This window comes from Euleptes europaea, chromosome 3 (genome assembly GCF_029931775.1).
Source record: "Euleptes europaea isolate rEulEur1 chromosome 3, rEulEur1.hap1, whole genome shotgun sequence".
Taxonomy (NCBI): domain Eukaryota; kingdom Metazoa; phylum Chordata; class Lepidosauria; order Squamata; family Sphaerodactylidae; genus Euleptes; species Euleptes europaea.
The window spans coordinates 37,409,389-37,421,871 of record NC_079314.1 but is presented as its reverse complement, the minus strand read 5'-3'; positions in this window follow the sequence as shown (position 1 = coordinate 37,421,871).

Below are 12,483 nucleotides of genomic sequence, written 5' to 3'. Positions count from 1 at the left end.
TTTGCCACTCTCTAGATCATGGGTTCTCAACAAGGGGGGAATCCCCCCCATGGGGAATTGTAGGGTTCCAGGGGGGGGGGAATTGCGACCACTATTCAGCAAAATCAGTGTGATGCCTGTAGATTATGTACAGTCTGTAAAATTGTAGTTTGTTTTTAATAACTGTTAGACTATCTTGGGAAAGGGGGGAATTATATTCTGAACAATGGTGAAAGGGTGTATGGAGCAAAAAAAGGTTGAGAACCGCTGCTGTTGATGCACATTTTTTTTGATCCGTGCTCTCAAAACTCTGCATGGGTGCTTATTTTTTAGTTTTGAGAATGCAAATGGGGAAAATGTGCATCTAGAGAGCAGCAAGTCCAAGGCAAAATTTCCCATGCATAAATGGCCAGCGGCCATGCTTTTAAGCGCGCATATGGTTGCAATCTTATCCATTTTTATTTTTAATTATTATTTTTTAGATTGACGCCTTTCTTGGCAGGTAGTCCCTTCGAAATCACGCCGTTACAAAGGATCAAGTAGTGGGTGACCGGAGGAACTGTGATCGCTTTAAACTTTTTTTGTTTGCAGCTCTCAAAACTCAACAATAAGCCCCCATGCAGAGTTTTGAGAATTTGGTTGGGGGAAATGTGCATCTAGAGAGCAGCAATTCCAAGGCAAAACCTCCCATGCATAAATGGCCTTAGCTTCTGAAAGGACTCCTGTGCCTTTAAGAGCTGAGCTGCAAGAGGAAAGTGCTATTATGCATAACTGCTTCTGTCAAGGCAGTATAAAGACAGTATGAATAACCACACCTGGCCAAACTCTTGTTCTGTGCAACTCTTACATCATTCTGCATCTGGATCCAGCAATGTTTATTTTCCCTTTCTCCTGGAGTCCTGTGCGACTCAAAAGGTTACTTCCCATGATGGAAGTTGCTTCATCTGTGTTTTGCACGGTTTGGTTTGTTTGTTTCTGTGTGACCTGTGGCAGCCCTAAACAGGTTCACTCGGAAGTAAGTCTCATTTTATTCGGTGGGCTTACTCCCAGAAAAGCATTCTTAGGATGGCAACAGCAAAGTCCTTCCAGCCTCACGCCAGACTATGCCAATAATTAGCTGCTAGGCAAGCGTTCTGGAGACGTGAGACGGAAATTTTTATTTTTTGTCTTATTTACTTCGTTTATACTTTGCCTTTCTCACGGAGACTCAAGGCAAGCTACATTTTTGGAAAATGTAATAAAAATACCTATCTCCCCCCCTTCCCCCCCGCCCCGACAGTACAACTGCATTCCCTTTTAAAAATGCTCTCCTGAGCAATGCTGTTTTCTGATGTTCCAGGCAGAGGTGGAAAGGTCATTTAACTTACAGGGAAAGCCTGTGCTTGGGCCACTGGAGGTCAAGAGCAAACAGGAGCCCCACCCTGAAGTTCTGCCAGCAGGGCAGGAGCTGCTTGGCAGATTGGATTGGCCACTTCCCTAGCACTGAGGATCTGTGTCAACTCACCAGCGGCCTCTACTGGTGGTTTGTAGGAGGAGGCAGAGGGTTCACAGGCAGGGTCTGAGCTGAGGGGCCCCTGCAGAGATGGCCTTGTTATGGTTGTCAGACAGGGCTGCGGAGAGAGAGAAAATGTCCTGCCTCTTTAAGAGGAGCGTAATGTGTGAACATGGGCAGCAGAAACTTTTCATGGCAGAAGGTAAATAACACCCCCTGGTAAATAATATCCCGTTGAGCCTTTATTAAAGGAATGCGACATTTTTCTCCAGCCCTGTAGCAATGCTAAATGTTGGAAAATTCAGGGATCTGAGCAGTCACGATTTTTTTCCCTTGCTGCTGTAGAAATTCTGGGCTTCCTGCCAAACTAGCCAATGATTCCCCAAAGTCTGCACTGTGACGGGAAGAGAAAGCAATCTTAAGGCATCTTAAAGATAAACTTATGTCAGAACAAAAATTTGCTTATGTGGACTGCAGCCCCCCCGCCCCATCATCAGATGCAAAATCAAAGAGGTGTATATTGCCGCTGCAGAAGTGAGTTCTAGTTCATGAAAGACATGCAATAAAATTCTGTTAGGCTTTAGGGTGCCACAAGACTCCTGTTGACTTTTGCTGCAACATATTCCCCCTCTGGGTGGGAGGTAAAAGTTTATACATATATAGGTTCACACCGTTTATTCATAGCAGATAGTTATCCTTAGGCTTTTTAGCTGCCTCCTGGGCCACAGGTAGGGTTGCCAACCTCCAGGTACTAGCTGGAGATCTCCTGCTATTACAACTGACCCCCAGCTGATAGAGATCAGTCCACCTGGAGAAAATGGCCGCTTTGGCAATTGGACTCTATGGCATTGATGTCCTTCCCCTCCCCAAACCACTCCCTCCTCAGGCTCCGCCCCAAATACCTCCCACCGGGGGCAAAGAGGGACCTGACAACCCTAGCCACAGGGCCCACTATGTCATCTTCTGAGGCTGTCCCTGGGGCAGACGATGGCAGAGGGAATGCAGCCCCATGTGCAGCTTCCAGCAATGAGTTAAGAGGGGATGCTGCGGAGGAGGTCAGTTGCTGACCCTGACCTTGTTCTGTGCAAGTCCCTATTTTCATTATGTGAAATGTTGCAAGGCCTCTGGTAGGGCTTCAGTGCCTGGTGTGGTCCCTTTCTTCTGACTGCCTCGTTATATCTGCATGCCCTCTACAGGCCATATAGTTCACTATCTTTTGTTGCTTATACTTGGGTTATGCTAAGGCTGGATAGCTGAAGGGCTGAGGGTTTGGTATGTGCCTCTAGAAGAAGTTGGTTTTTATATATCGACTCTTTCTACCACTTAAGGAAGAATCAAACTGGCTTACAATCACCTTCCCTTCCCCTCCCCACAACAGACACCCTGTGAGGTAGGTGGGGCTGAGAGAGCTCTAACAGAGCTGTGACTTGCCCATGGTCACCCAGCTGGCTTCGTGTGTAGGAGTGGGGAAATAAATCCAGTTCACCAGATTAGCCTCCAATGCTTATGTGGAGAAGTGGGGAAACCAACCCGGTTCACCAGATTAGAGTCTGCAGCTCATGTATCCTGTGAATACACAGTTAGAAGAATCTTCTTTGATAATAGGGAAGGGAAGAAAGGTGTACAATTAAACCAAGGCTTGGAAAGGGAAAGAGCAAACAGTGTGCATGTAGAAGTGACCTTTTAATACCAAGACATGGGCATGCTTGAAAAGAAACAGCGGGTAGAACTGCAAAGTGGATCTAAGAAATGTAGACACAATCACTCAGAGGACATAGTCCCAATGATACCCCAATCCCAATGATACCAGAGCCAGTGTGGTGTAGTGGTTAAGAGCGGTGGTTTGGAGCAGTGGAGTCTGATCTGGAGAACCGGGTTTGATTCCCCACTCCTCCACATGAGCGGCGGAGGCTAATCTGGTGGACTGGATTCGTTTCCCCACTCCTACACACGAAGCCAGCTGGGTGACCTTGGGCAAGTTACAGTTCTTAGAGCTCTCTTAGCCCCACCTACCTCACAGGGTGTCTACCGTGGGGAGGGGAAGGGAAGGTGATTGTCAGCTGGTTTGAGTCTCCCTTAAGTGGTAGAGAAAGTCGGCATATAAAAACCAACTCTTCTACTACTTCTAGTCTGATAATGAATTGGCTTTCCACTCTATTTTCCAGTGAAAAGCACGTTGGGAAGTTGGCGTAGAGCTGCCAAGGTCCACAGTGATACCAGCCTCCCTCCATAGTCAATCACAACCAGTGACAGCTGTCAGTTGAAAATGGGAAATCAAGTTGCCTCGGATCGCATTGTTTTTCTGTCTCTGCGGCCTCTCTTCAGACAGCTGCTGCCAGCCAAAGTAGACAATGCTGACCTTGGACGACCAAGGTTCTGACATGGTATAAGGCCGCTTCATGCATCAGGCTAGCTCTAGCACTCTCCCTCTCTGGCAGCCTGCCCAGTGGGTGAGGGGGCCTCGAACCGGCTTTGGCTTCCTGAATGCCGTTGCAATAACATACAGTTGTTGCAAAATGACGAGAGACGGGAAAGCCAGGGCAATGGATGATAACAGAAGGGTAGGCAGGAAATCTCAGAGAAAGGGAGTGGGGGGAGAAATCCATCTCTGACAAACCAACGCCACGGGTTCCATTGAAGCCAAGCCAATCGCGCGTGATGAATCTGCATCCAGTCACTCTTTCCTTCTGGAGCCTTTCTGCCTTTCAAGCTTGCTTCAGTTTGCAGTGCAGGGCTGGAGCCAGAGGGGAGGCCCAGACACATAAACGGGGAGGGGGTGAGGCATCCAGCCTCCACTTTGTGCAGCACTCCCCAAGCCTCCCTTGTAAGAGTTCCCCGGTGGTTGTAGAATATTCAGCTCCCGCTTGGGCAATCTTCAGTCCTGCAGTCCCATCCCAGAAGACAAGGAGAGGAAGAATAGAGCGCGGGAAGGAAGCCAACCCATAACCTCACTTACGGACAGCAGGATCGTCATTCCAGAGGGGGAGTAATAATAATATTTATTGGTACGGCCAAAGACCAGCACAAATATAAAATACATCACTCTTCCACAATAAAAGGATTGTATACAATCACGAGCTAAATACATACCGATTAGTAGGGTTGCCAGGTCCCTCTTCATCACCATAGAATGCCATAGAATCCAATTGCCTACGTGGCCATTTTCTCCAGGTGAACTGATCTCTGTTGGCTGGAGATCAGTTGTAATAGGAGATCTCCAGCTACTACCTGGAGGTTGGCAACCCTACCTGTGGCCCAGGAGGCAGGCCAGCCCTGTCCAACGATGCTTGTGCTCTCTGCTGCCATCAGGGAAGAAAGATGGGTATTCAGGCACTTACTGATGCCACAAGCCAATTCAGACTCAAATCAGAGACTGCATGCCCCAGATTTCATTGGGCCATCAAAGAGGATTCTGGGATGAGCTCTAAGTATTCAGCCTGGCCGAATGGAGAGGAATTCAGCCCAGGCTTTCACAGGAGCCTAGAGCTCATCCTGAGAACTAGAAACCTGTACTTTTACAAACCTATATACTCAGTTTGCTGAATTCTGCAACTGCTTCAAAACATGCACATTTTTTTGGGTCACCGCAGTCGACTTTAGCACTGTTTTCACAATTGGGGTTCTCCTCCCACACAAAAACCACCCAGCTCAGCATGTTGATGTCATTTCCTGACCCCTCCCCCCATTACCACCCCATCATACGTGCCTATATCCATCATATATGCATCAAATATATGTGTTTCGGCAGGAGGGGTGGTGGGAAGAGTGCAACTCTTTCCCACACTCTTTTCAGGCTGATCAGACCCAGGGAAGTCAAAAAAGAAACATGCAAAAGTTGTAGACTACTCCCTCCAAGCGCTTCTGCCAACATTAATTAAATGGACGTTCACCCCGAAAGCTTATACATCAGTTGCAGGATCTCCCATTCCATGTGGGAATGGATACTCCGAGTCTTTCTGGTCTGTGGACTTGGTCAGACTGCGAACTTCAGCAGATGCCTCATCATCTCAACCCCCCCTCCCCATTTCCCCCTCTCCCTTCTTCCCTGGCCTGAGATCAGCAGCATGTACTTCTCTTTCAGGAGAAGTGGTGCGTGCTGGCAGGAGATGGCGGGACTCAACAATTTGGGCGGGGGGGGGGGAGGGAGAGGGAAAAAGCCATGCTGCTCTGTGCCAGCTGAAGGGTGACTCCCGTGCTCATCTTAACGGTTGCTGCAGCTTTCGAGCAACAGACTGTGCTCCAAAATCCACCGATCCTAATGGATGACAGATGGAAATTCCTGTTTGGAGAGACGAGGAGGGGAAAGCTGAATTATGGGAAGGTTTAGGCAGGCAGTCTGGATTCCTTACGGCACCGGGTTTGCCGCCATTATCGAGCAAAAGCCTGGCTTTGTCATGTCCTTCTGGGAACAGCAAAACAAAAACTACAGAATGGAGAGAAGACGGGGGGGGGGGGAGAATAGGAATCTTAGCCTGCTCTTTGAGACCATCCTTCCCACACATACACACACAGAGAGAGAGAGAGACTCATAAGATCTTGGCTGATGAGTTTGGCCACGGAGTGCAATAAAAGCCTTAACATTAAAGGGGGAAATTGAGGAGGGGGGTTGTGAGTCTTGCGGCAGCCTAAAGGTCTCTGGCTCACTTTTACAGAGATATGCGCCAATAATAAGACAAGCCTATCCGATAGTGCTCAAAATGCGCTCTGTCATCTGGGATTCAGTGCTACGAAATGCAGAGCTTCCAGGAAAGGCATGCCTCATGATACTAGTGCAGAAGCCATGGAGGGATAATTTGGCAAAATGGTTTTTCAGTTGTGGCACTGTTAGTCTTTATAAAGAATTAAGAAATATGTTCCTTGTTGACTTTTTGGTAGTTTATTTCATCCAAGGATAGTGGAACTGTTGGCTTGGGTAATTAGGTGGTAGAACTGATCCCTGGCACATATCAAGGAGCCCCCTTACCCAACAATGATTAGGTAGACCAGCATTTTTGTCAAACCATCACCCTGCGAGGTAGGAAGGGCTGAGTATGTGCGAAAGTAGAAGAAAAAAGAGGGGAATAGAACCCAACCTAGAAAACGGAAGTTGGGTACCCAAGGTTGGGTGGGATGAATATATATATATAAATAATGAAAATATATAATTTATTAGAAGCGCTATATAGGAATTAAATTTAAAAACCGTTAAAATAGCACAATGGCATTTCTTAAGGCTGATGTCTGTCACCACAAGCCAAATGTGTTTCGGCCTATATGGCCTTCCTCAGTGGTCTATTTAAATCATATATAAAACATGCACACACATTACAAATATATTTACATATACGGGCAATATACAACAGACCAGGCATGTAATAGGTTGTATATATTACCAATTACACCAACATCTGGTAGGATTGTCTTAGGTTTTTATGCTGGGCTGTATATGTCTCCCATATAAGTTGTGTGCAAGTATCCACCTATTCAAACATCCAAGGCCAGCCAAGGGAAAGGCTGTATGTCGGGGCTGGGGGGGGGGGGCACAAGTTCTGCATGCATCAAGTTCAATTTCTGGCACCCCCCAGTTAAGGAGGGTGATGGGAAAGACCATTCTGTGCCTGAGAACCTGAAGACCCCCCGACAGTCAGATACTCAGCAAGGCAGACCAAAGGGTCACCTCTGCGGAGGATATGAGTCTGGCCTGCCCCATGAAAGCCACAGGTTTTTTTGCAGCATGATAGGAAGATTCCCTGTCTGTATGGTAACCTATTGCCTTCAGTATCTCAACCCTGTGCAGCACTTTACATTGGCAGCTGCCTGCCACCATAAAAGGTAAAGGTCCCCTGTGCAAGCACCGGGTCATTCCTGACCCATGGGGTGACATCACATCCCCACGTTTCTAAGGCAGACTTTGTTTGCGGGGTGGTTTGCCAGGGCCTTCCCCAGTCATCTTCCCTTTACCCCCAGCAAGCTGGGTACCCCATTTTACCGACCTCGGAAGGATGGAAGGCTGAGTCAACCTTGAGCCGGCTACCTGAAACCGACTCCCGTCGGGATCGAACTCAGGTCGTGAGCAGAGCTTTGGACTGCAGTACTGCAGCTTAATACTCTGCGCCACGGGGCTCCTGCCTGCCACCATACAATTCCTATTTTTTTTTCCTTCCTGCTCTTTTAGGTGATCACCACAAGGGGGAAGGTTAAGCTAACTTCACGAACGCGGTTAAAAAATAATAATACAAAACCCACAAGTAGAATAGATTGGAGATGCTGGAGAACTTGCCCGCAAACCCCGGCATGTACAGAGATGTGGTAGTGGCGGAAAGTAGCTGTCAAGTCACACCTGACTTACGGCAACACCGTAGGGGTTTCAAGGCAAGAGGTGTTCAGAGGTAGTTTGCCTTCGCCTGCCTCTGCATTATGACCCTGGACTTCCTTGCTGGTCTTCCACCCATTTACTAACCAGGGTTGACCCTGCTTAGTTACTAGCCAGGGCTGACCCTGCTTAGCTTCTGGGATCTGACGAGATCAGGTTAGCCTGGGCCATCCAGTCAGGGCGTGTACACAGATACAGGAATGCAAATACGTATGCCCCTTCGGTGTCCCTGTATCGGCAAGGAAGTCTGGTAGGGGGCTCCTAGAGCCGCAGCCCTCCCCTCTCTTGCTAGCACTCTGCCTGTACATCGTTTATTCTTTCTCACAGAGGGGTTTCTGAGTCAGGGTCAAGAAAAGCCACTCATTACCAACCAAGAACTCTGTGCAACTCTTGTAAGGATCAAAATAGGCATGACAGTGAGACCTTAGGGTTGCCAGGTCCCTCTTCGCCATCGTCGGGAGATTTGGGGGGGTGGAGCCTGAGGAGGGCAGGGTTTGGGGAGGGGAGGGACTTCAATGCTATAGAGTCCAATGGCCAAAGTGGCCGTTTCCTCCAGGTGAAGTGATCTCTATCAGCTGGAGATCAGTTGTAATAGCAGGAGATCTTCTGCTATTACCTGGAGGTTGGCAACCCTAGTGAGACCATCTCCCCCCACAAGTCCCCAATTACCAAATATGGTCCTCACATGGCCACTTACTGGCTCTTTCCTTGCTTAAGGTAGCCCGCACAGCATCAAACAGAGCCCTTTCTTACCCTATAACAGCTCCTGCTCTAAGGAACTGGCTCTCTGAAATGAGGGGACGCTATCCGGATGGCACACTATCTGGATGGCTCTGCCACGGGTGATCTTGGGCCAGTCACATGCTCTCAGCCTGGCCTACAGCCTCACAGGGTTGTGGTTGTGAGGATGAAATGGAGGAGAATAATGTTGCAAACCACTTTGGGTTAAAAGCAGGGTATCAATAAGTCAGTAAGTTATTAGGAGGTGCTGCAATTTTAATGGGGGTGTAGGCTGTAGGAATTTGGGGGAGAAGGGGGTTATTTGGGGGTGGTACTTTGTATGTTTTGAATTCGGATTTTTAAACCAAAGGGAAAGCAGAGTGTAAATATTTCAATAATTCCAGCATAGTTCATTGATTTACTTGGTTGATACCCCAATGGGGGTGTGGCTTATAGCACTGTTCTCCCTTCCTCGGTTTTATCCTTGCAACCACCTCCCTGTGAGGTAGTTCAGGTTGAGAATGTCCCAAGAGCACCCAGCCAGCTTCCATGGCAAAGTAGGGATCAGAGCCCAAGCGTCCCAGATCTCAGGGCCAAACTAGGATGTGACGGCATCCCTCGCGGCCCTTTGAAAAGTCATTTTAAAACGCCACAAAGGGCCTGATCTTGGTGCTCTTGTTCCCCCTCCCCCTCCCCCTCCCATCCCCATGCCTTTTCAAGTGTTGAAACAGCCACGCCAGGGTGTGTGCCGGTGAAGCTGTTCTGGTATTTGAAGAGGTGATGTGTGTGGGGGGGGGGCAGGGGGGTTAACCACCTCAGCGCGCAGTGCTGTAGGTCCAAGAGACCCTCCCCAAATTTCAAAATTATTTAAAACAACAGTGGCTAAAAGGCCCCCATATGGCCACTGGCTCTCATGCTTGCTGAATTTTTTAAAAAGCTTAAAACTAGCCATAGGGGAGACTAGAGGGGTGATTTGGATGAGGGCCACAGAGCTGTAGGGGGATGGACAGTTAACCCCCCCCCCGCTCTTTTCCCCAATGTAAATTGCCCACCTCCCTAAAGCTAATTATCTGCTGTTAAACCAGAAATGGCTTACAGGCTCCCACCATCCCATCTACCTAGTGGGTGCCTAATTAGCTTCCCAGCTGAAATGGATTGTACAAAGAAAGTTGGAGGCAGCATTTTCAGCCTGACGGCATCTCTTGATCTGCTGAGTGCTTGAGTGGGAGACCGCCAAAGAGTACCGCTCCTTTGAGCTCTCTGGGGGAAAAGCATTAATAAGTGAAGGGGTTGGATCCCTACCTGGTGTTCCACTCAATCATGCCTCCTCCACCTCCTCACTTTAACCCTCCATCCATCTTGGCTTCTGTCCACATGGGTTCCCATCACAGCCTTTTTCAGTTATCAGTTATCTTTCCTTCACCAATAAGAAAAAAGCCCCGCTAAACATCCTCCAAACTGTTGTGGCAGCTGTTTTCACACAGGTGCTCCTGCAGATGCAAAAGTGATGTCTCCGGATCCTTCCTCAGCTCCAGATTCAGCTTCCAAAGTTTCCTCAGCTCCAGGTTCAGCTTCCAAAGAAAGGGGGGATTTGCTCCTTGTGCAGACCCGTGGAGAGGTTTTCAAGACTGAAGGCTTAGGAAAGTCTGGCTACAGCCAAACAGAGGATACGCAGCTGTGATGAGCCGACCCAGCATGAGCTCAGCATTTTGTCAATCAGTCATCTGGTGAGGGACTGTGGCTCGGTTTGTAGAGCATTTGGTTGGCATGCAGAAGGTCCCTGGTTCAATTCCTGGCATCTCCAGTTAAAGGGACTAAGCAAGTAGATGATGTGAAAGACCTCAGCCTGAGACCCTGGAGAGCTGCAGCCGGTCTGAGTAGACAATACTGACTGACGGACCAAGGGTCTGATTCAGTATAAGGCAGATTCATGTGTTCATGCTCTCTTATGTTTTTTGCCCCCTCTGGCTGTATTCAAGAACCTTGGGGTATTATCCCCAAGACTCAAGAAGTGAACAGCAAACATATGGGTGGGCACCATATTGGAGATCAGTGATGTATATGGGGGAGAAAAGCCTGTAAAAATTGGGAGCTAAAGGCAATGAGTACCCAGCTTGCTGGGGGGAAAGTGTAGACGACGGGGAAGGCAATGGCAAACCACCCCGTAAACATAGTCTGCCTAGGAAATGTCGGGATGTGAAGTCACCCTATGGGTCAGGAATGACCCCGGTGCTTGCACGGGAACTACCTTTACCTTTAAAGGCAATGAAAGAGAAAAGCCCAAAATATGGACATGGACAGTGACTACTCACAAACAGGTGGTGATATGACTCAGGACCTTACTGTGAAAAGAAGCCTTTATCCTGACTATTGACACAAGAATGTGTGTGTATGCGCACATGTAACCGACTGACATGACTGTTCTTCCCCCACCCAAATGAAAACACAGCCTTAACATAAAGCATGGTAATCTAAAGATTTGTTTAAGTATGCCACCACTGCGGCTAGAGTAATCACAGCAAAAAGACGGAAACAATAATCCCTCCCAGATGTGGAGGAATGGAAGGACAAACTTATGGAGTACGCCACCATGGCCAAAATGACCAATATGATGAATACAACTGATGATGAGACACGTGAACAATTTAACGACAAATGGAAACCATTTTACTAAATTACTAATATTGAAGCGGCAGGATAAATTAGTACATTAAAAATTTAATGTTACATAATCATTCGTAGTTGTTTAGTCATGCAGGAAACCATCTGTTTAGTTATAGAATATATATAATGTTTACTTTTTAAATGCACGTATATTTTCGCCTGGATAGTAATTATAAATGAAAACCACAATGCATTCTGCTAGATTAATCTTTTAAGATGTGTATATGATGTATTTCTCTTCTCCATCATCAGACGGATTCCCATCAACTCTTAACCACCCCTTTTTTGCCTTCTGTACCCACATTCAAAATAAAATAAAAGCATTAAAAAAAAAACATGCTGGGGTTGTTTTTTAAAAAAATCATTTTATAGTCTTTTTATCCTGAGAACGGTTTAAAAATCTCATTTTAAGCTGCTCCATGTTTTACGCTCTGCTGTGTTTTCGAATGCTGGGTTTTCATAACTTGTATGCTTTATGTTTTGCTTAATTTTGTAAGCTGCCTCAGTTCCCTGGAGAGGCGGTATAGAAATTTTCCAAATAAATGAATGGGGAGAGGAGCAACAGAGGTTTGGGAGGTGAGCATTGTTCCGGGAGATTTTTGTTAAAAAAAGCATCAGCTAATGAGGTACAGAACAACTCCATTTCAGGTTGGTTCAAAAATCTTTATTTCCATTTTTTTTGTTCACAAAAACCAAGTGCCTCAAGTTTTTTGTTTTTTAGAAAACACACACACACACACACACCCCACGCGCATTTCCATCCACAAGGCCAAGCCAAACATCACAGAAAAGTCTTAGAACACTTTTAAATACTCAGTTTAAAAAACAAACAAACCCATAATACACAGTGGAACAGTGTCAAAGAGGGTTCCCTGTTATAAATACAGTGCAATAATTATGTACAACTTTTACAATATTAAGACAAGGCCTGCTGTGCAGCTAGGCCACATGTTTGGAAGGCATTATTTTTTTAAAGACGTCTTGCACAAGACAAAATATTGGAAGAATCAACAACAGCCTCCCCGTGTACAAGCGCACTGAATTAAGACTGAAAGCTGAGCGGCAGTTCATTGATACAAACACTCAACCCACATTAAAAAAAAAATTAGCCTTGGAAGCTGGTCAAAAAGCAAACTCAGCGATTAGAAACACGGAGAGTTAATTATTCTACAACAAACCAAAGTTCCAAAAACAGTTCCTGTCAATTGAATACCACAGAACTTTGCTTTCTTGAACAAAACCCACAACTCTATGTACAAAAGTAAAGACTTATTTA